General features: G+C 38.0%; 1 pseudogene; it reads right to left on the reverse strand.

The window, feature by feature from the left end:
* Positions 1-216: 216 nt before the first annotated feature.
* Positions 217-17277, reverse strand: LOC132539721 (large ribosomal subunit protein uL11-like; annotated as a pseudogene).
* Positions 17278-25408: the final 8131 nt, after the last annotated feature.

The raw sequence follows: 25408 nt of genomic DNA on the forward strand, positions 1-25408 counted from the left end.
TCGTCTCTGTTACCTGCCTATGAAGCTAGCCCGGCCAGCTAGAGCCTCCGAATCTTAACAACAACTGATTATTGCTAAGCTTGTGTATTCCAGATTTTTCCACAGATTTAAACCATAGTCATTTTGAGTTTTAGTATAATTTCAACTTTCATTTACTTTGTTATTTATTTTTAATTGTCAACTAATCCTTTATTGAAGCATCTTTCTTTGTAATTCTCAAGTAGATGGGCATTCCATAGCACTGCTGTTGATGTCAGCTACAGTATCTTGAGGGTAGCATGGTGGCCATCAGCATTGCAACCCATAGACTGATCAGTCCCCAGGATCTTTTTGATGTTTCCAGAAAATTATCTAGCTAAAGGCTGATGCCTCATTTGTTGGGCAATGTTGACAATTTCATGAAATGCATGTTTCCATTGTGCTTAATGTTTTTCTGCTTCTTTTCTCTTGATGGTTCCTTGAGGGCTTTAATGATGAGGGCAGAAGCAAAAAGCACCACCTCAAACTGGGTTTGTCTGTTCTGGATGGTTAGTTTCACTGTAATCCTTAGATCCTTCCAGTCACTAGCAGCCTTGGCGATGTCATCACAAACTTTTTTTGGGGGGTGGACAGATGGAATAGGTCAGTTTTGGGGGACAAGGCAGACAGATGTGGCAAAGATTTCCCATCAGTGCATCTCAAGTATTTGACTTTGATCTTCTTGAGGTTGAACTTCAATGGGTTGGTGGAAGTGGCTGGTGTTGGATGAATCTGAATTTGGGACAACAAAAGAGAGTTTCACCTTAAAACAAACAAATAAATAAAATTAAAAAAAAAGAAAGTTGCACCTTGGCTTCCTCCAGGCCAAAAGCTGAATACTCATTTACTTTATTATGTTTTATTACTTAGTTTTCATATTTATCCAACTTAAAAATACCATTGTGGTGGTCCAGGAGGTGGTGCAGTGGATAAAGCATCAGACCCTCAAGCATGAGGTCCTGAGTTCAATCCCCAGCAGCACACATACCAGATTGATGTCTGGTTCTTTGTCTCTCTCCTCCTATCTTTCTCATTAATAAATAAAATCTTTAAAAAAAGTACCATTGTGATAAACAACTTTCCCAAGCTAGTTTTTATTATTACAGATTATAATTTACTTAGAATAATTATGGTATTATTTAAATAATTGAAAATTGTCCTTTTAAGTTCAAAAGTGAAAAATTATTTTTGATAGTAATCTCTCATGACCTTTATCAGATTGACAGCTATATAATTTTATGTGTTCCGCATGATATAGCATTATTTAAAATGTAAATTACTTTGTTATAATTACTATAATTTCGGATGCAAGTAATTATTTGCATCTATAGAAGACCTACTTTAACTGCTCAGTGTAGATTCTAAATGATTTTTTTTACTCTTAACAGATGCTTTGCTATTTCTAAAAAGATTAATTTATTTACTTATGAGAGAAAGTAAGAAGGATAGAGAATCAAAGCATCACAAGTGATGCATCAGAATAAACTTGGGACCTTGTGCTTCAGAGTTCAATAATTATCCATCAATTCCAGGTCACAGGAACTTTATTTTATGATGCTACTGATATGCCAGTACCTAGCACTAATGTACCTAAAGTACTGTTAACTTACTTATAAGAAACAGGCTAGGGGTATGGATTGACTTGCCAATGCCCATATCTATTGGAGGAGCAACTACTGAAGCCAGAACTCCCACCTTCTACAGCCTAAAAATAAGTTTGGTCTGTACTCCCAGAGGGGGAGAAATGATAGGGGAAGATAACCAGAAGGCTCTGAAGTCCAATTCCATAAGGACCTGGAGAAAAAAAGGGGGGAAAGGGGTGGACATTTGGATGTAGTAATAGATATAAATGTGACTTAAAATGGAAGAGGAGATGGGACCATGGAAAAATTGGGCAAATATACTGGAGCAGGTGGATGGAGGTAAATAGTTAATGTTAGCCACAAAATTCTTTTTTATAAGAATGGAGCTACTCCCCTCCTTAATCCAAGTTTCTAGCCCTTTTCTCCACTCTGACACCATTCTCTCAGACAATATTCTCAACCAACCTCAGACTAGCTACCAAACTCAAGCAAAACTACCATAGTTGTATGCCTCCAGGAAGATGCCTAAAATGGTTCTCCTAGCTTTCTTCTACCCTAAAAATCCCTAATCTCATCTTCTCTAATTCAATTTTTCTGGTTCTCCTGTTCATTAACCATCTTGTCTCAACTTAGGTCATGCCACCTTCTAGACATAAGGCTGCAGATGCTATCTTGACTCCACCCTGACTTCTCTGGGCATACAACCTCACCAATGTGACCTGGAGCCTCGCATCTACAGAGCTTGGGTCCACTAGGGAAAGATAAAACCAACCTGGGGGTATGGATCGACCTGTCAACACCCATGCTTAGTGAAGAAGTAGCTACAGAAGCCAGAACTCCTACCTTCTGCTCCCCATAAACAACCTTAATCCATACTCCCAGCAGGGAAGAAGTGATAGGATGAAGATAAGAGGACTCTGCACTCCAGCTCTTTCAGCACTCAGAGAGAGAGAAGGAAAAGGAGAGGGACATATGGAGGTAGTTATGATGTCATGAGTGGCTTAGACAGAAAGAGAGGATTGAATCAGGAAAAGAAGGGGTAACTTTGTATAAATGTGGACAGATAGTTATAGAGAAGACGGTTGGCCCATGTCTAAAACTTTAGGGAAACTTTGGTGGATTGCAGTGGGGAGAGTGAAATTCAGGACTCTGGTGGTGGGAATGGTGTGGATTTAAACCCCTGTTGACATGTTATTCTGTAATATAAAAATATATATTAAAAATAATAAAAAAGAGAAAAAAATTGGCAAATATATACAAATGTAGACAGACAGTTGTAGAAATAATAGTTACCCATATCTGCAACCTAAAGAAAACTGCTGTACAGCTTACAATGGGGGGACTGAGGGGACAGAACTGGTGGCAGGAATGGTGCAGAGTTGTAACCCTGTTACCTTGTAATTTTGTAAATCAATATTAAATCACTAATAAAAAATAAAATTAAAAAAACAAAACAAATTTAAAAAATAAAAATTACTATAAGGGACCCAAGAGGTGGTGCAATGGATAAGGCATTGAACTTTCAATCGTGAAATTCCAAGTTCAGTCCTAGACATCACAAGCTCCAGAATAATAGTCTGGTTTGCTTTCTTATTAATTACTGAATAATTAAGTATTGGAAATGAAGCTTGCTATGCATATCATCCAGATTTGAGACCAGTTCCCACCACACTGGGTAAAGCTTTGGTGCTATGACATCATCACTTTTCCCTTTGTCTCTGCCTCTTTCTATCTGAAAACGTTGTCTGAGTGGTGAAATTCAACTGTGCCCCTCCCCCTAGTACAATGACTGAAATTCTCACCAGGAATAAAATATATGGACTTAAGAGCAAAGATCTTAGATATCCTTTTTCTATCACAACAGCTTTAAATTTTTATACATATATTCCTTTCTTATCAAATTTCTAATTATATTCTACATAGTAAAATTTCCTTTTTTTCTTAAATTTTATTTTTTTATTATTGGATAGAGATAAGGAGAAATTGAGAGGGGAGAGGCAGAGAGGGAGAGAGACAGGGAAACACCTGTATCCCTGATTCACCACTGTTGAAGCTTTCCCTCCCCTTGCCGGTGGGGACTAAGGGCCTGAACCTGTGTCCTTGCACCTTGTAATGTGTTTGTTTAACCAGATGAGACAACGCCTGGTCCCTGTAAAAAATTTTTTTCTGTTTCTTTTTTGCCTCCAGGGTTATTGATGGACCTTGGCGTCTGCACTAAGAATCCACTGCTCCTGGAGGCCATTTCTCCCCATTTTTGTTGCCCTTGTTGTTGTTAGGACAGAGAGAAATCGAGAGAGGAGGGGAAGACAGAAAAGGGGAAAGAAAGATACCTGTAGAGCTGCTTCATGCTTGTGAAGCTACCCCCCTACCCTTGGCCCCACAGGTGGGGAGCGGAGGGCTCAAACCCAGATCCGTGTGCTTAGTGCAGTGGGTACTTAACTCTCTGCGGTACCGCCTGACCCCCCAAATTTTCTTTTTAAAAGGTTTATTTATTGCTGCATCTGTTTTCTCAATTACAGCAAGACTTTCAGCCTCAAAAAATAAAATAAAATAAAGGGTTTATTTATTTATTAATAAGAGACAGAGACAGAGAATGCGAACCAGAACCAGAGCCAGAAGTAACACTTTGACACATGAGACTGGGGATTGAACTTGGGATTTCATGATTATACACTCAGTATTTTAGCCACTGCTCTACCTCTGAGAACATTATATTGTAAACATTTCTGAATAGAAATTCATTAGATTGTTTTATAATTGGGAAAAATCACTAAGCATGAATAAAAGTGTTGAATTATTCAGGTTATATAATATTATTACTTTATTTTAAAAATCTATTTATTCCCTTTTTTTGTCCTCTTTTTTTATTGTTGTAGTTATTTTTGCTGTCATTGCTATCGTAGTTGTTGGATAGGACAGAGAGAAAGGAAGAGAGGAGGGGAAGACAGGGGAGAGAAAGACAGACACCTACAGACCTGCTTCACTGCCTGTGAAGTGACTCCCCTGCATGTGGGGAGCCGGGGGCTGGAGCCAGGTTCCTTACCCCAGTCCTTGTGCTTTGCACCACCTGCGCTTAACCTGCTGCGCTACCACCCGGCTCCCACGTTATTACTTTTTATGATACAGTTATTATGTTTGAATTTTATGGTTCCTCCTTATAATGCTGATTGTGAGCTTTACTAATTTTTTTCCAAGTTATCTGTAATGACTAGATTAGAAGATACTATATTTGATTATTGATTTCTTTTTTGCAAGAAATGTTTTACTGATTTAATTCTCATTTTGACATTAAAACACTATATATTAGGTGTTCTGAAATTTAAAATTTTCATTTCTAGAAGATAAAGTACAGACTATTAAACCTACTCTCTAGTGTGTTTCCAAATTACCCACTTTTAATAATCTGACATATTTACTTACCATGCCCCTGTGTAAGCCTTCTTTATATATTCTATAAACCTGTATTATCTTGTTTGCAGTCTTACTTCCTCGTGGGATGCAATTATATCTACTGAGTAGATGACATACAACCTGGTGATTTCCTCTAAAAATCCTTTCTTGAGGACTAGGAGATAGCTTACCTGTTAGAAAACATATTTTACTATGAGCAAGAGGACCTGGCAGCACTATGCACTGCAGGAAGTTTCCTGAGCAGCGAAGGAGTTCTGTAGTGTTCCTCCTACTCTCTCTGCCTCTCCTCTTTTATGTTTCTGAAAAGAAAATGAGAAAATGTTTTCCACTAGGAGCAATGGAATCAGGAGGATGGACAGCCCCTGTGACTATACATATATATCAATAACATTGAAAAATCTTCTTGAGTTTTACCAATCCACACAACACTCTGGCTTCTGTAATTACCTATAACACTATCTTTATTATTCATGTAGAAATGCATACTATAATATTTTGTTTTATTCATTTTTATGAGAAGCAGAGAGAGATATGGAGAGAGAGGCTTAGGCCAGAAAATCTCTCCATTCCAGTGTTTGCATCACTGGTAACAGAACTTGGTGTCTTATGTATACTGGTCCAACACTCTACCCATTGAGCCTTGACCTATGCTTTAAAGAATTATTTATTTACTTATTTATTTATGAGAGACAGAAGGAGAAAGGAGAGTTAGAATATCACATTAGCACATTTGATGTGCCACCTTTAGGTCACAATTTAAATATTTATTTTTTATTAATTACATGAGAGAGAGAGAGAGAGAGAGAGTGAGACCAGAGTGCCATACTGGTACATGCAGTGCTAGGGATCAAAACAGGAACCACAGGCATGGAAGACTGAGGTTCTACCAGTTGAGCTATCTCTCCAGCTGCCGCATACTCTATCTAGAATAATCTTTGGGTGGTTTTATGTAACACTTAGTACAAAGTCAGTGAGCAATACCTGTGTAACTGGTAATGATACAGATATGGGTGAGTTCATTTCATTTGGAGTACAACACCAAAAGTCTATCTGGGAGAGTTGTTTTTGTTCACTTTTTTAGCAAAGCATTATTCAGATCTGGTTTATGGTGGTGCAGGAGATTGAACCTGGGACTTTGGAGCCTCAGGTGTGAGAAGGTCTGTTTGCATAACAATAATGCTAACTACCCTCTGCCCTAGGGGAGTTCTTTTTGTGATGACATAGTGTGGGTTTCCATTTAGCAAAGCATCCTTGCATTCAGGATATTATGACTGCATATTTCTACCAGGAAAGCAAAATAGAATCTGCAAGCCAAAACTCAAGTAATTCTTGCCAAAGACATATACGGCCAATTTTTTTTTCCCCAGAAATAATTTTCCTAGAAGCAATTTTCATAGATTGTTCTTCAGTCTAAACAGACTATTTAGAAGTGAGAAAATAATATGTGGTGAATCAATAAATTAATTTATTACCAGAGTACTGCTCAGCCTTGGTTTATGGTGGTGCCAGAGGTTGAACCTAGGACCTCAGAGTCTCAGGCATAAACGTCTTTTGTATAACTACTATGTTATTTTCCCAACGCTGATAAATTTAATTATTGTAGAGAACTAGCTTGGGCTGGTAGTATTTATTCTAATACATTACTCTAGTGATTCAACTCATTTTGAAAAGTCACAGTTCATTTTCTACAGTTATATGGTAGGATGTTTTAGAGGTGGAGTAACATTCTAATTATTGAATAAGACTTTATTAATTATGAGTTAAGTATTATATGAAATAAAAGGAAATGTAAGATACAGTCTTTGTCTGTCACAAGTCTGCATTCCAGATAGGTAGATAATATGTGTTATTTATCGGAATACAAATTCATGATAGAAAAATGCAGGACATTATTATTTGTCAAAAAAGGTATAGAAAAAATATGAGGAAGGGGAAAAGTGCTCCTTTGAAAGTTATTGTTTAGGGAAAGCTGTATGGAATTAAACTGGGTTGAATTTGTAGAATGTGTGCATTTTGAATAAATGGAAAAAGAGAAGACATTCTTGAAGAACAAAAAATGCAAACAGTGTCTAACAAGGTCATGGAATCAAGGCCAGTTGGGAAGGAAAGTAAGCAAATTGTTTTTTTCAGAGAAACAAAAGGTTGTAGGCTAGATTAGAAAAAGTTTAGGTTAGAATGTGGGAGTGTGAATGTTTGGATAAAGACTAGGACTTTAACCTGTAAGCAGTGAGGAACTATTTAGAGGGGACTTCAGTCAAAGAAAAAACTCAATTCAAGTAGAATTTTAATTTATAGTTTCCAGATATGTATATCTGGTCTTCTGTCATGGCTGAGTAGCTTGATTATCTCTAAAGTTTTATATTTAACATGGTTTCTGTTGTTAAGCCAGCAGGTGGAATTGTGTTGAATTTTCTTGTTTAAAGTTTGTGCCTGGGAGGAAATGAGAAGATTCTATTGTGTGTCACCAGTCAGATTGTCGTCACCTGTGATGACAATATAGGGTCTCACTGCACTGTTTCAATCTGTTCACTGGCCTCTGAAAATAATAATAGCATGAGAAAACTGCTTTCTTATGAGTGCTCAAAAAAGGGGGGGGGCTTATTTTAGGCTTGCTAGTAAACCTGGGAAGACTCTATGGCTTTAGTTCTTGTCAGGTTTTTTCTTTTTTCTTTTCTTTTCTTTCTTTCTTTCTTCCTTCCTTCTCCTCCTTCTTCTTTTCCTTTTCCTCCTCCTTCCTCTTTTTTAACTTGTCTTTTATCTATTGGATAGAGACAGCCAGAAATCAAAAGGGAAGGAGTTGATGGAGAGGGAGACAGAGAGACACCTGCAGCCCTGCTTCACCACTTGAAAATATTTCTCCCTGCAGGTGGGGACTGGGGGCTTGAACCCAGGTCCTTGTGCATTGTAACATGTGAGCTCCACAAGTGTGCCACCACTGGTCCTGGCCACGCTTTTTTGTGATAAACTGGTGAGTCTTTGCAAGCAGATAAATATCCTGATGCCCCTGAGGTCACATGTTAAGTACCCAGAAATTTCCCACTTTTCTGAAACTGATGTAATCCATTGAGTAACTGTTAAGATAGTGTTGGCAGCCAGCATCAGTGATTTCTGTCCTGGGAAATTCTGTTTTCTCTTTACTGTCTGATGACTATACACATCTGCACCTACCTGTGGCTAAGTGAGTTTCTTCAGAAATCTGCTGTGATTTGAAGAGGTTTCAGGTGATTTAACACTGACTTTTCTAGTTGTCCAGAGGAATAACCATGCTGCTGTTGCTACCCCATGGCTGCACCTTTGGAATTTTTCTAGAATTTCAGAAAGTTAATTATCAGTTACAGGGGGCCAGGTGACAAAGCTCCTGCTTGAGCACACATGTTACAATGCTAAAGGGTCTGTGTTTTAAGCCCCTGTTGCCCACCTGTAGGGGGAAAGCTTTTGAATGGTAAAGCAGGGCTGCAGGTGTCTCTCTGTCATTCTCCCTATCTCCCCCTTCTCTCTCTATTTCTGACTGTCTCTATCCAATAAATAAAAATAAAGATAATAAAAAAATTTATCTGTCACATACCATTTTTAAAGGAAGACAAATAGATGGGTAATATGAATTAATTTAGAAGACCAATAAAGCAATTGAAATGTGAAGTAAAACAGAGGACCTATGTGATTTATGTGTTCTACAACCTTTTTTTTCTCAGCCAGTGGTCCTGGCAGAATGACACCTTTCCCATTCAAATGCCATAGTGATTCTGTAGCATAAAGTCCTGATTTGCTCAACTATTGAACTCCTGGCCTCTGGTGCATGATATACACTGAGCCAATGCTATCTCTAGAACATTTTTCCACTAGGTCAATCAGGCAAGATACCTTTTTCTTCAGGGATCCTAACATTGTCAGTAGCTTACTTTCCTGCTACATTGGGTCATGGATAGCCTTTAATGTGATCTTCAGTATTGCTTGATATTCATAACCTTGCATTTCTTTCCATATTGGGAATGGTTAATGTGGTGAATGTGTATGTATTAGAAGTGATGGCATGAATGCCCATGTTTGGCAGAGAAGTAATTACAGAAACCAGTAATTACAGAAACCTTCCACCTTCTGTACCCCATAAAGATCTTTAGTTCATATTCCTAGAGGGGTGTTAGAGGAAGATGATCAGAGAGTTCTGAAGTCCAATTTCATCAGGACCTGGAGAGAGAAGTGGGAAAAAAAAAGGAGGAGGAGAAGAAGAAGAAGAAGAAGGACACTTAGTAGTGACTTAGAAAGGAAGAGAGGGCAGGATCATAAAATAAATTGGCGAGTATATAAGTATAGATAGTTACAGAAATAATAGTCAAGCCCTGTCTTTGATGTTGGGAGAACTACTGCAGTTTCCAATGGAGGGAATGGGGACACAGAACTCTGGTGGTGAGCAAAATGTGGCATTATACTCCTATTATAATTTTGTAAATCAATATTAAATCACTTATAAATTAAGAAAAGAAGAGATAGCCTGTTAAAAGAGTAAGTCAGTGACAGTGTTACAGATCTTAAGTTAGAATCAACAAGGTCTGGAAATTGAGTTTTAATTTGTAATGGCACACACAATTGTTGAGTTTGGCATAGTTGTATCATTAAAAAATACAATAATCTCTGAAAGGGGAGTTTGTTTTTATTCTTGTAGGAGATAAATAGTTTATTTTCAGGTTGAAACCTTGGGTAACAGTACTAAGAATAATGGTTGGTGTTCACAAAAATGAAGTTGACTGTCACAAAAGTGTAAGTTCTGTACTTTTCTTTTTTCTTTTCTTCTTCTTCTCCTCCCTCTTCCTCTTCTTCTGTTTCTGCTTTTTTTTTTTTTTCCTAGAGACAGGGAAAGTGAAAGAGATTACAAGACTACAACACTGAAACTTTTTTCAGTGTAGTAAGGGCTAGGGTTTATTTGGGTCATGCACACGGCAAAGCAGCACATTATTCTGGTGAGCTAATTCTCCAAACAAAGACTACTCTTACAATATAGCATTAAGTGGCCAGGTTAAACGCATATGTCACAGTGCACAAGAACCCAGGTTTAAGCCCCCAGTCCCCACCTGCAGGGGGAATGCTGGGTCAGCATGGGGGTGCCTCTTCTCCGGCGTACTCTCTGGGTTGGAGAGAATGCGACAGGAGCCAGCCTGCGGTGGCTGCGGTGGGACACAGAAATGGGACCTCAGGGTTGGGGTGGGAACACAGCAGTTGGGGCCATGTGGAGCTAGCCAAAATGGCCGCCTCCTGCTACATGCCGCACCTTTCCATCACCGAGGTGAAAAGTGGGCAAGAGAGCGAGGGGCGGAAGAAGAAGGGCTTTTATGGGAATAGCTCTCATGAGAATGAGAAGGGGGAGGAGTAACCATAGCACTCCAGGGTAGGATAATAACTTTCACAGGAATGGGAAGGGGGAGGAGTAACCAAAGCACTCCAACTATCGTGGGGAATTGACAATGCCCTGAGGCACTCTGAGAATGTCCCAACTCTAGCGGGAACTAGCAATAGCTTGAGGGGACAACATGGCAGATGTGACTGCATCTGCACAGTTTTCCAGCACTACTCAGTGACATGCGCAAGAGAAATGACCCAAGAACCAAGTATGTGGTGGTGAGGCAATTAAAATCTTTATTCATCCAAACGACCCAGAGTCAGGTGATAGCACACCTGGTTAAGCCACGTGGCTCAAACCACAATGGTGGGCGTCTGCTTCCCACTCTAAGCTTGCTCTCCCCCAGGCCAGAAAAGAGAAGAGGCAAGTTGGAAACAGAAGTTTCCAACAATGGCTTGACAATACCATACATGGTTAGGTAAGGGACGGAGAAAGGTAAAAGGGGCTGGGAAAGGTAGGGACTTTCTTAGCAACTGTTGCTAGGGAGTTAACTGGTAGGATTAATAATACCCTGTGGGGGATTAGGGAGGAGACCTTTCAGGCAAAACAATGATTATATAGATAATAAGGGAGCAGGCCATAGTATTAGGAATGCAGGATGTTTTGTGAGGCAGGGAGTCTGATAAGACAAGGCAAATCTTGGGAGGTCGTGTCTCTCCTCACTCACTCAACCTCTCAGTAGAGAGAGAGACTGACAGGACGGATGTGCCCCTCAGGTCAAGCCCTGCCAAGCTCAACCACATCCTCACAATTTCCCTACAGGAGAAAGCTTTTTGACTAGTGAATCAGGGCTGTGGATTTCTTTGTTTCTCTCCCTCTCTATCTCCCTCTTCCCTCTTGATTTCTGGCTTTCTCTATCCAGTAAATAAAGATAATAATTTTTTTTTAAAAAAACCAATACAGCATTAAAATTGCTCCCAAAATTTGATTTAATTACTTGTTTTCTATTCATTTTTATATCACACACACACACACACACACACACACACACACACACTTGCATATGGAGAGAGGTGGGATGAAAGAGAAGAAAAAAAATAAATAAAGGTAGGAAGGGAAGAAAAAATGTAAGTAGCTCTAATATCTTTCATTTCATCTCTATTCACAGTTTTTTTTCTTTTTCTTTTACTATGTTCTCCCTTGTTGCCTCAGGCGAATTCTAATCTCTGTTGGAGCATTCCTAGTTAAACAGACAGGTTGGGACAAGGAATTAGGATACTTGTGATAAAACCCATCTTACAATTTTGCAAATTATTTTAATTCCACTCTTAGTTGTTTATAAGCTATATAAAATTGGCCATGTCACAAACTGTTCAGAGAAGCAGAGAAACAAAATATACCTTATAAATTGAGAAGTCACAGATCTATCTGGGCACAGGTAATATTTATGCCACATATATAAATATATATTAAATATATATATATATTCTATATGTGCTAACGTTCTTTAATTGCCCTTTTCCCCTTAACATTTCTCCATTCTTTATTTACTTGAAAGGACAGAGAGGAACTGAGAGGGGAAGGGGATACAGTGAGAGAGAGAGATAGAGAGATACCTACAGACCTTCTTCACCACTAATGAGGCATCTCCTCTGCTGGTAGGGGGTGGGGACTCAAGTCTGGGTCTTTGTGTATGCTGATATTTGTGCTTAACCGGGTGTGTCACTACTTGGCCCCCCTTCTTCTTTTTTTTTTTTTAAATTATCACTATGTCTGTTTTTTGAAACCAAACACAAACTTTTCTTTTTAAAAATATTTATTTATTTATTCCCTTTTGTTGCCCTTGTTTTATTGTTGTAGTTATTATTGTTGTTATCGTTGTTGGATAGGACAGAGAGAAATGGAGAGAGGAGGGGAAGACAGAGAGGAGAGAAAGATAGACACCTGCAGACCTGCTTCACTGCTTGTGAAGTGACTCCCCTGCAGGTGGGGAGCCGGGAGCTCGAACTGGGATCCTCACGCCAATCCTTGCACTTTGTGCCACATGCGCTTAACCGGCTGTGCTACTGCCCAACTCCCCACAAACTTTTCTTTAACATAATCCAGAAGCAAACAAAACGTATTACTTGGAGATAATAGACCATTAATGTAGAACAAAGAAGTTAGAGTAGATAATTGCTAAAATTTCTTTAAGTTTATAAACTTAAGTAGGAAATCCTAAGTATTTTGTACTTACTAAGCTCCTTAATAGCTAAAACTTGTTTAATATAAAATTATAGTATATACATATTTAGGTTGTCTTAACATGTTGCAAAATTCTGTAAACATGCAGGATGCATTTACAAACTTGAAAAAGAAGTTAACATGCTTCTCTGGTAAGAATATTAGTCATAAGAAGCCAACTCTTGTTATTTAATAGGGTTTGTGCAATGAAGCAAACAAGGAAGTAGGACAATGCAAAGAAAACAGGTCCATCAGATTTGTGCTTCATTCTCCTGTCTTCCTGCACCCTAAACCTTGGATTCATTGAATACTTATTTTTCCTTTCAACCTGGGAAAAAGTATCTTCCGCTTGCATGATTTGGTAATGTCTGCCATAGAGATTTACTATTTTACTCTCCCACATCCAGCTGAATATTATAATGATAAAATGTAGTCCTTTAAAGAAAATTTTATGCCAAGTGTGAAAAGATTAGCAAAGAGTGGTAATTTTAGTGATGTTCTACAACCACTTCAACACAATATAATTGACATATTAAGCTTTATTTATGCCATCTAAGAACATTAAAAAGACTGACCTGATACATTACACACTTATCAAATAGTGTAATGAAGCATAGGAATCCGTAGTCAACTATTGACATTTCTCACTATACTGTTTCTGGCTGAAGAATTTATTTAGCTCTTTAACTGTTTGCATAAATAAATTCAATACAAAGAATCATTATAGGTCAGTTGGCACCATAATGTTCCTCTGTTCCTCACTACAGCTTTCCTCTTCTTGTTGACAGTTCAACTTAGGATAAGCTATTATAATATAGAAGATATTATCTTTCAGGATAAAGGCAGAATGCCAAAGTAGGAGGCAGAGTTTTGGCAGCACAGTGAAAATTTTCTTAAAGACAATGCACATTCTTCTTCCTTTATCCCCATAGAAGTGAGAAATAAATCCTACCAGCTTTTATAGAATAAATTTTGCTCAGCCCTCAGTACAACAAAATTTCTTTCCTTTCTCTCTCTTTCTTTCTCTCCCTCTCTCTTTCTTACCTTCTCTCTCTCTATTGAGGGGATTAGTGGTTTATCGCCAACAGTAAAATACAGTAGTTGATACATGTGTAGCATTTTTCAGTTTTCTGCATAATACTTTAACTCTCCCACCTAGGTCTTCCTCCACCATCATGTCCCAGGACCTGAACTCCTCCCCACCCCCAACACACACACAGTCCATTACTTTGGTGCAATATACCAATTCCGTTCCCAAGTTCTGCTTTGTGTTTTTCCTTCTGTATTTATTTGTTTGTTTGTTTGTTTGTTTATTGTCTTTACCAGAGCACTGCTGAGTTCTGACTCATGGTGGTGTGGGGGACTGAACCTGAGACTTTGGAGCCACAGACATGAATCTTTGCATAGCCATTACCCTATCTCCCCTGCCTCTGTTCTTATTTTTCAACTTCTGTCTATGAGTGAGATCATCCCATACTCACCCTTCTATTTCTGTTTTAGCATGATTCCTTCAAGTTCCACCCAAGATGAGGTGAAGAAAGTGAATTCACCATTTTTAATAGTTGAGTAGTATTACATTGTGTATATGTACTACATCTTACTCAGCCACTCATCTGTTGTTGGACATCTGGGTTACTTCCAGGTTTTGGCTATTACAAGTTAATGCTGCTATGAAGGTAGGTATACACAATTCTTTTTGGATGGTTGTGTTTAATTCCTTAGGACAGATCCCTAGGAGAGGAACTATGGGGTCATAGGAAGATCCATTTCTAGCCTTGTGAGACTAGAAATGCTTCCAGACTGCTCTCCACATATCCCTAGGAGAGGAACTACAGGGTCATAAGGAAGGTCCATTTCTAGCCTTGTGAGAGTTCTCCAGACTGCTCCCCACAGGGGCTAGACCAATTTACATTCCTACCAGCCATGCTTTGCTCCCACAACCTCTATAGTATTTGTTGTTAGTTTTCTTTCTGATGTATGACATTCTCACAGGAGTGAAGAGGTGTCTCATTGTTGCCTTTATTTGCATTTCTCTGACAATCAATGACCTGGAGCATTTTTTCACATGTCGGCCTTTTGGATTTCTTTTGTGGTAAATATTCTGTTCATATCCCCATTTTTGGATGGGATCTTTTTTTTTTTTTTGATTGCTGAGTTTGGTGAGTTCTTTATATATTTTGGTAATTAGCCTCTTATTTAATGTATGGCATGTAAAGATCTTCTTCCACTCAGTAAGGACTCTCTTTGTTTGGGTGGTGGTTTCTTTTACTTTGCAGAAGCTTTCTTTTCTTTTATTGGGGGATTAATGTTTTACATTCGACAGTAAGTACATGCATAATATTTCTCAGTTTTCCACATAACAATACAACCCCCAGTAGATCCTCTATTATCCTTTTCCGGGACTTGTCCTCTCCACCCAACCCACCCTAGAGTCTTTTACTTTGGTGTAATACACCAACTCCAGTTCAGGCTTGCAGAAGCTTTTTAATTTGTATGTAGTACCATTGGTTTATTTTTGTTTTAGTCTTATTACAGTTGGGTCTGTATAATCAAAGATTCCCTTGAGATTTAGATAGGAATGTACTTCACCAATATGTTTCTCTACATATTTGATAGTTTCTTGTCTAGCATCCAAATCCTTGATCCATTTGGAATTTATTTTGTGTGTGTAGTGAAATGTAGTGGTTCAGTTTCATTCTTCTGCATGTTTCAACCCAATTTGTTGAAGAGATTCTCTCTTTCCATTTAATAGTCTGGGCACCTTTGTTGAAGATTAGATCTCTATAGATTTGGGGAAAAGTGTTCCTTTCTTGATAATCACCATAGGGAGAAAATCCCTGAGCATTTACTACATAAAATTGCTTTCAAAATGATTTATTTCTAAATACACATATGTTTCTCTTATTATGACTTGTATAGTTTATCGGCATAATTTAATAATGAAATTCCAGTTTTCATGTTGCAAATCTATTCGCCCTACTTTAAAATTATATGTCGCTTTACTAAAATCAAGAGTTTGATTGCCAAAAGGGAAAAAGATTCCTGCCCCAGAATTGTTCATACAAGTTTCATGGTGTTCCCACTCATTTTCTTTCCAGAAAGTTGTCTGGGATGCCATGGCTCCTGTACTAGTGTAACAAAAACCTGAAATAATTTCCACCAAATTTTATGAATTAGTCACAATTCTAGTCTTACTCTTTGAAAAGAACAAAGTGATTTTCTTCTTTTTTTTTCTTGTCTTTTTTCTGTTAAAATGTTTTTATTTATTTATTATTGGATAGACAGAAATTGAGAGGAGAAAGGGAGGTAAAGAGGGAGAGATAAGATACTTGCAGCCCTACTTGAGAAACTCCCCCCCTACAGGTGGGGACCAGGGGCTTGAACCTGGGTCTTTGCACATGGTAATATGAGTGCTTAACCAGGTGCACCACAGCCTGGTCCCCAACATAATTTTTCTTTTCCAAAGGCCTATCACAAAGAAGTTAATGCAGACAAAATTGAGTAAATATAGAGATATAAAAGTAAGTAAAATGTTGGTGTATATTATAAAAGTTAGCCTTCGGGGCCAGGCGGTAGTGCAGTAGGTTAAGCACAATTGGCTCAAAGTGCAAGGACGGACACAGGGATCCTGTGGTTTGACCCCCCGGGTCCCCACCTGTCAGGGGAGGTCACCTCACAAGTGGTGAAGCAGGTCTACAGATGTCTTTCTTTCCCTCTCTCTGTCTTCCCCTCCTCTCTTCATTTCTGTCCTACCCAACAATAATGATAGCAATAAGAACAACAATAACAACAACAATGATAAACAAAAAGGGCAACAAAAGGGAAAAAATAGCCTCCAGGAGCAGTGGATTTGTAGTGCAGGCACCAAGCCCCAGCAATAACTCTGGACGAAAAAAAAAAAAGTTAGCCTTATAGAGAATTCAGAGGTTACTCAGCAATAGAGTTAGTTCATGCCTTGCATGTAAGGTCCTGAGCTCCATTCTTTGTCCTGCATAAAATGGAGGAGCAAAGCAATGCTTTGATTTCTCTAACTCTATGAAAATAAGTGAGAATCTAAGAGAAAATTCAGAGACTAGATATACCTTGTATAGATAAAGAACAATACAGTATTGTTTAGCCTATGTAACAGAGATTCAGAAAACGAGCAGTCATTGAAAATCTGTTACAGACTATTTTGTATTTGTATTTCAAGGTTTTAAAACTATATTACAAACATTTCACATTAAATTCATATTTTGGTAGGTTCAAAAGCAATTAAAAGAAGAAATGGTACATTTTAACTTAATAGCATGTCTCCTGATGTTGACTAACCCAGCTTACTCTGGGGTTGCTTTTGAAGAGTGCAAACTGACAGAGTTGTTGTTTCAACTTTATCCACAAGGCCCAGGAATCTGAAAACCTAGACTGATCAGAAAGTCATGGTGGTGAGTAAATGATGTGTCAGAATATTTGTGGCCTTCTGTCTCAGTAGAAAAGATTTGCCAGAATGTACTCATTATACATCTCTTGGATGTGGATATTTTAGTGTCTGTTTTCCCAGTTCCATTACACACCTTACCTGTGGTAATCAGAAGAAATCTCATATTTATTATCTCGCTGATGAGCTGAGAACTGAGGCAGGACTGAAGATTTCTGCAAAGAACAGGAAAATGTGTTCTGATTTGAGTTTCTGGACATTTCCTCCCGTGCTTTGAGTGACACAGTACACATCTCATACTACAGAGGAGAGAGAATAAAAGGATCAGTAAAAGTGTAGAAAGCAGGTCAGTGGAATAGCTCCCTTGGATAGTGTGTTGCTTTGCCATGTCCATGACCCAGGTTTGAGCTTAGTCTCTGGCACACTGAAAAAGCTTCAGTGCTGTGGTCTCTTTTATTTTTTTGCTCTGCCTTTTCTGCCTTTCTGTCTCTAGCCAAAACAGCAAACAAACAAGAAGCGTAGAAGAAATAGTAAGAGTTTAGAAGGATTTGTGCTAGGCTGAATGACATGGTTGCTACAAAATAAGGAGCCCTTAATCTTCAACCTTGTTCTGCCATTCCATCTACAACTATGTGACATGGGAAAAGTTTTATCATCATGGTTTTGGTGTCATCTTACAAAACAGAACTTCCTGGGGGACACAGCCATATAACATGAAATTATATCACTTGCTAAGATTTATGAAATTGTCTTGGATTATAGTCATGGATATTAGAATGTAGCAACAAAATATCTTAGGAGCAATGAACATGTATGATTTCTGATTATGTATGAAAATCTGGGTGATGATGATTTGACATTTTGGATTAAAGTTGCCTGTTCCTTTCATAATGTGTGAATTTATGAGGAAAGTGGTAATTCTAACATCCTTAGATCATTATTGAAGACATCCTTTGTAGCAATGTCATCTTGTAGCAATGCCCAGCTATTTCCTAGAGCCTAATTTCAGGAATGTTCTTAACCATCTAGTCTCTGCTCAACTACCTGGGTTACAGATACTCTCAAGTAAATACAGCATGTTCTCCAGTATTTACATTTAGCTTATTTCTTTATTTCATTTTATTGCTCCAATTGGGCTGGTGAGATAGCATTACAGTTCTGCAGAAAAAACAAACAAACAAAAAATTCAAGCTAGATGGAAGTATCATTTTTTAACAGGTGTGTAGATATAGGTATTTGTGCTTTACTTTTTCCTAATTCATTTCAAGGAGCCCTTTGATTTTTTTTTTTAGCCCTGGGAAATTTTTTATTATTATTTTCTCATATTATTGTTTCCATTCTGTCCTTCAAGACCTACATGAGAGATGCTTGAAATCAACTGTAACTTTTAAAAAAATATTTTTATTTATTTATTTATGAAGAAGATAGGAAGAGAGAGAGAGAACACCAGACACTGGTACATATGCACTCTCACATATCACTCTGGTACATATGCTGCTGGAGATTGAACTCAGGACCTCATGCTGGAGACTCCAGTGTTTTATACACTATGCCACCTCCTGGACAACACTATCTCTTTTTTAATCTTTTATTTTAGCCTATATGTCTCATGTGATTACTTATATCATTAATTTTTTATATAAGGTATCTTCTAATGATATTTTGTTATGTTCATTTGTATGGATTCTTAAAATAACCTGTTTATATATTTAGAATATTGTCTCTTACATACATCTTTACTTAGACTTGCTAGGCGAAAACCTTTTTTTTTTTAAGCAGAATATTCTAATGCTATGGATTACAACACAAAACCGGTTATATTTACTTACTTTCCTCTCATTTTGTTGAGAGGTTAGTGATTTATTATAGTGCAGTTATTTAAGGACTCCCCATACAATCTTCTAAAGCAGCTGCACCAGTCTGCATTCCCACCAGCAGCTGAGCAGAGCCCCGTTTTCTACTGTCTCACCAGCACCTGTCATTTCCCAATTTGTTGATGTAAGCCATTCTCTCAGGTGTGAGATGGAATTTCAGTGTAGTTTAATTTGCATTTCTCTGATGATAAGTGAAGTGGTAGTGGGCCATGTGTATCTCTTTAGAAAACTGTCTATTTTTAATTTTGCCCTCAGGATTAGAGGCCATTTTTTTCTTTCAATTTTTTTTGAATAGGATAGGGGTAATTTGAGAAGTGAGGGGAAAATAAGGAGAGAGAAAGACACCTGCAAGTCTGGTTTACCATTTGTGAAACAACTCCCCTGAAGGTGGGGAGCTTGAACCAGGATACTTGTAGGGGTCCTAGTGCTTCATACTATGTGCACTTAAGCCAGTGGCACCTATTTTTTTCTTTTGCACCCCTTTTTATTGGACTGTTATTATTAATTCTTTTGTAGACCTGTACCAGTTCTGTATAGATGTTTGATACCAGTCACATGTCAGACGTGTGATGTGCAAATATTTTTTCCTATTTACTGGGTTGCTTAGTTATCCTTGTGTAGTTTGCTTTCAATGTGTAGAAGCTTTTTATTTCCATATAATCCCATTTATTTACTCTTGTTTTATTTCCCATGCCCATGGTGTTGCAATCATTTCTGATGTATGACGTTCGTACAGGGATGAAGTGGTATCTCATTGTTGTCTTTATTTACATTTCTCGGACAATCAGTGACATGGAATTTTTTTTTCTTATATCTGTTGGAATTTTTTTTTTTTTTTAACTAGAGCATAGCTCTGGTTTATGGTGGTGTAAGGGATTGAATCTGGGACTTTGGAACCTCAGGCATAAGAGTCACTTTGCATAACCATTATGCTGTCTACCCTATCCCTTCTGTTGGTTAATGTTCTGTTCATATCCTCTCCCCATTTTTGAATGGAGTCATTTGTTTTTTTGTTGTTGTTTGGTGAGTGAAGAGATCTTCTCTACCCCATTGAATCAATTTGCAAAGATTTTGTGAGGATCTTTGCATCAATGTTCATGAGGGATATAGGTCTACAGTTTTCTTTTTTGGAGTTCCATTATTATTATTATTATTACTATTATTATTATTATGACGGATTGAATCAGGGGCTTTGGAACCTCTAGCATGAGAACTTCTTTGCATAACCATTATGCTACCTACTCCCCCTTTTTAGTAGAGTCTTTTTCTGCTTTGGGGAGCAGAGTGATGTTAGCCTCATAGAACATATTTAGGAGTGATTCCCTCTCTCCTATTTTCTGGAAGAGCTTGAGAAGAATTTGTGTAAGTTTTTTGAAAGTCTTACAGAAATAAGCACATCTACAATGTGCTTCACTGCATAGTTACCAAGATGGTGCCAGCTGCCACTAAGCATGACTTCTTAAGTCTTGATAATCTTTCCTTTGTGAGAGATGGTTAGGTCTTCTCTTCAAAAGAACATAAATAGAACAACTGTTTAGTACAAAAATTCTTTTTATAAATTGTTATGACCACCTGTGGCCAGTAGTTTTGTATTCTTTAGGTCAGGTCATAGTTCATTGCAGTGTTTGCTTGCTAATCCTCCAGCAGAGACCCTCAGACCCTCTTTCTCCTTTCCTTATTTAGACAACGGGGAGATTGTAAGCACTGAGGCCCAGCACAAGGGTGGAGGAGACAGTTATGCATCAGGTATAAAAGATGGGAGAAGGGTGAGGAGGGCACAGTGCTGCCTGACTGCCCCTGATAGCAGCATGCCTTTTTGCAAAAGAATAGATGCCTTGCTTCAACTATATATATATATATATATATATATATATATATATATATATATATATATATATATTCCCCTTTGTTGCCCTTGTTGTTTTTATTGTTGTGGTTATTATTGTTGTCACTGATGTTGTCCTTGTTGGATAGGACAGAGATAAATAAAGAAAGGAGGGGAAGACAGAGAGGGGAAGAGAAAGACACCTGCAGACTTGCTTCACTGCTGGAACCGGGATCCTTACGCTGGCCCTTGAATTTTGTGCCACCTGTGCTTAACCTGCTGCACTACTGCCCAACTCCCCAACACCTTATTTTTTGCCTTGACAAGTAATTTTAATTGAATGTCATTTACAACACCCTCAACCCTTTACCATCCACTGACCAAGTATGCCTGCAGTCACCGGTAGCTTTGTGAGTTTCTTAAAAAGTCCCAGTTGTAACTTAGCTAGTTTTCAGGTAATTTTTTTTGTTGCTCTAACTAGTTGAATAGGAAAGTGATGTGAGGCAGCGTCTATTGCATTTTCATGCTTCTGGAAGTCTCTTACATGGTTTCTTTTTTATATCGATCACTTGTTGCCTAGTGAATGTAATATCTTTTCAGATCTTTCCAAGTGTTTTATTTATTTTTTTATATTTATTTATTAATTTTCTCTTTTGTTGCCCTTGTTGTTTTTTATTGTTGTAGTTATTATTGCTGTTGTTGTCATCATTGTTGGATAGGACAGAGAGAAATGGAGAAAGGAGGGGAAGACAGAGAGGGGGAGAGAAAGACACCTGAAGACCTGCTTCACTGCTTGTGAAATGAGATTCCCCTGCAGGTGGGGAGCCAGGGGTTCTAACCAGGATCTTTACGTGGGTCCTTGCACTTAGCGCTATGTGCTCTTAATCCACTGCACTACCGCCTGACTCCCCCAAGTGTATTTTTATACTTATTTTAGTCTTACTCTTGTCTCCATTTATTTTCTATGAATTTTAGGGGTTTTTTTTGTAGTTTGAATCATGATTCTTTCCAATTTTTTTATAGTTATTTATTCCCTTTTGTAGCCCTTGTTTTTTTTATTGCTGTGGTTATTATTGTTGTTGTTATTAATGTCGTCATTGCTGGATAGGACAGAGAGAAATGGAGAGAGGGTGGGAAGACAGAGAGGAGGAAAGATAGACACTTACAGACCTGCTTCACTGCCTGTGAAGCAACTCCCCTGCAGGTGGGGAACTGCCTTTCCAATGTTTTAATGGTGTAAATTTTCCTGAAACATTTGGTGATTAATGTCTTACTCCTCATGAGACTTTTTTCCTAAGAAAAATTAGAATGTTGTTTACTGGCCTATTTAATATGGTATTACTTTTGAGGACAAAGGATAGACATAGTTAAGTGTGTGACTCAAGAGGATTTGTCCTAACAAAGGACAAAAGATCCTTGAGTAATGTTTCATTCAATGTTGTTCTGTTACATTAATGAGAAGAAGAAAAACTAATTTATTACCAGGCCATTGCCTGTGGAGACTGTATTCTATATATCTCTGTGCATTTCTTCCCACATTCCAGGGATGTGCACTTTGGATCCACTGATCTGTCTAGATTGTTTCAGTCAGTTTGAGTACTTGAGAATGCACTTAGTAGTACAGCGGCCTATTCAGGGTTGGCTCCAGCCTTATTCTTTAAGCTACCAGAGCAGGCTCTGGTGCACTGCAACCTAGAACTTCAATATGGAAGTTCTTAAGTGACTGAATGAGGGGCCAGGCAGAGGCCTGGTTGAGTGCATATGCTACAATGTGCAATAACCTGGGCTCAAGCTTCTATTCACTACCTTCATGGTGGCAGCTTCCTAGTAGTGAAGCATTGCTGCAGGTCTCTCCCCCTTCCCCTCTTAATTTCTTTCTGTTCTGTCAGATAAATAAATGAAATAGTAAATAAATAAGAAAATAAATGAACATTTAAAAAAATTAAATAAAATATCCCCCAGAGGGATACAGAATAGGAAAGCTATCAGGGGAGGGATGGGATATGGAGTTCTGGTGGTGGGAAATGTGTGGAGTTGTACCCCTCTTATCCTATGGTTTTTGTCAGTGTTTTCTTTTTATAAATAACAATTATATATATAGATAGATAGATTAGAATATAGAAAAAATAGCTCTTCAATCACTGATGTGATTTCATAAGGAACGCAAATAACATTGTCAGCATCTATGACAAAGAAATGTAGAAACTGCTTACTCATTTTGAAACAAAGATAAGCAATTCTTTGACTATTATAATAAAATGCCATTGAAAATTAATGCTGAGTTTGCCCATGATGAAATATCTTTACTTCTTTAAAATATTAAAAAGTGATTGATTTTAAACCTTAAAAAAAAATAAATGAATGAGAGTAAGAGTACAAATGATTGATCAATATTAGAAGTGTTGGGGGGTGGGGCGGTAGCACAGCAGGTTAAGTGCAGATGGTGCAAAGCACAAGGACTGGCATAAGGATCCCAATTTGAGCCCCCAGCTTTCCACCTGCAGGGGAGTCGCTCCACAAGCAGTGAAGCAGGTCTTCAGGTGTCTGTCTATCTTTCTCTCCCCCTCTTCGTCTTCCCCTCTTCTCTCAATTTCTCTCTGTCCTATCCAACAACAACAACAATAATATTAAGAATGCTAAACAACAAGGGCAACAAAAGGGAAAATTTAGCCTCCAGGAGCAGTGGATTTGTAGTGCAGGCACCAAGCCCCAGTGATAACCCTGGAGGAAAAAAAAAAAAATTAGAAGTATTGGAGTCTTCATTTAGATGCTTTGGAATGTTTCTTGTAACTAGAAATATGTCTTATGTTTATAACTCTTGCATATATTTTATATATTCATTAGCTTTGATAAAATTTCTTTCATTACATATCATTATCCATAAAGTCACCATTTCCTGAAACCTACTGAGGATACTGAGGATTTTAGCTTAACTAGTTGGCTGTAATAAAAATGTATTTTCTCACTGGAGTTTCTGTATTGCACCAAAGTAGAAGATTTTGGGTTGGGTGAAAGGGAGGGCTCTGGTCCTGGAACATGATGGCAGAGGACCTAGTGGGGATTGTGTTGTTATATGGAAAACTGGGAAATGTTCTGCATGTACAAACTATTGTATTTACTGTTGACTGTAAAATATTAATCTTCCAATAAGGAAAAAGAATGTATTTTCTCAAAGTTCAGGAGACTGAGGGCTACACAATCTCTGAGGCCTGCAGGGAAGTGTATCTTTCACCTCTTCCTATTTGGGGGTAATTCCAGGCATTATTTGTTTTGTTGTAACATAGCTCCAATCACTGCCTTTGTCCTCACATAGTAGTTTTCTTGCTGTGTGTGTCTCTGTCTTCAAGTGACATTTTCTCTGTCTCTCCTGCTCTTTCTCTCTTTCTCTTTTCTATAAGGGCTAATAATGTTAGAATAAGGATTCTAATATACTTTATTATTAGAGTCTCATCTTAACTAATTACTTTTTTTTTAACCAGAGCACTGCTCAGCTCTGGCTTATGGTGGTGTGGGGGATTGAACCTGGGACTTTGGAGCCTCAGGCACGAGAGTCTCTTTGCATAACCATTATGTTATCTACCCTCTGCCACAGTGAACTATTATCTAAATAAATTTAGTCTATGGACAGACCACTCTGAACACAACCCATTTCATCTAAATAAAATTACACTTTGAGATATTAGGGGTTAGGAGTTCAATTTGGGGGGGACTTAATATCTTTTTTTTACTTTAAATTTTATTTATCTTTTATTTTATTATGTATTTATTTTACTAAAGCATTAATCAGCTCTGGCTTATTGTGATGTGAGAGGTTGAACCTTGGAGCCTCAAGCATGAGTCCCTTAGCATAACCATTCAGCTATCTACATCCCCCACACACATACATAATTTAATCTTAATCATAGTAAGTAATCTGTCCACTAAGTGAAACTACACTTCCCATCTGTACCTTCTTGTAGTGTTCTCCAGTCCCTAAAGGTAATCTGAGAGTTTCATTCCAGAACGCACACTTGAGAGACCTATAATTCCTGGTGATTAATGTTTTTCTTTCTGTCCTTTGCTGTCACTGTGCATATTTTGCTTCTGGGGCCCAGAACTAAAGGCAAGAACTTTCCCCAAAGTTCTTTAGCTTTGTTTAAGATGAGATCTGCAGCCAGCTGTTTAGATCTGAGAGTGGCCAGATCTTTTGAGTAGTCCCTTAATGATTCATCCAAAACTGATTTAGTTTTTTTTTTTTTTTTATTTTCAGTTTGGAATATAAAACACACTTTGGTTTTCTTAGGAGTTTTCTCTTCCTTTTTATATTTCATGGGGAAAAACATTGGATTTTGTATTGTAGTATCTCCCACCTGGCTTCTGCTGATATGATCTCCTCTAGTTCTATCTCTAATCCCACTAAATGTTTTTGTTTTTGTCTACTGAAAGCCCTTCAACCTTTCTGATCCATTGATGCTACCCTTTTCAGCTTTTAATCTGTTTCAGATCTTTCTTTTTTTAAAAAATTATTTTATTATCTTTATTTATTGGGTAGAGACATCCAGAAACCAACATGGAAGGAAGAGATAGGGAGAAGAAAGAAGGAAAGACACCTGAAGCACTGCTTCGCCTCTTGCAAAGCTTTCTCCCTGCCGGTGGGGACTGGGGGCTCAAACCTGGGTCCCTGCACACTGTAACATGTGAACTTAACCAGGTGTGCCACCTCCTGGCCCCTTTGCAGATCTTTCT

Source organism: Erinaceus europaeus, chromosome 8, assembly GCF_950295315.1.
Source record: "Erinaceus europaeus chromosome 8, mEriEur2.1, whole genome shotgun sequence".
NCBI lineage: Eukaryota > Metazoa > Chordata > Mammalia > Eulipotyphla > Erinaceidae > Erinaceus > Erinaceus europaeus.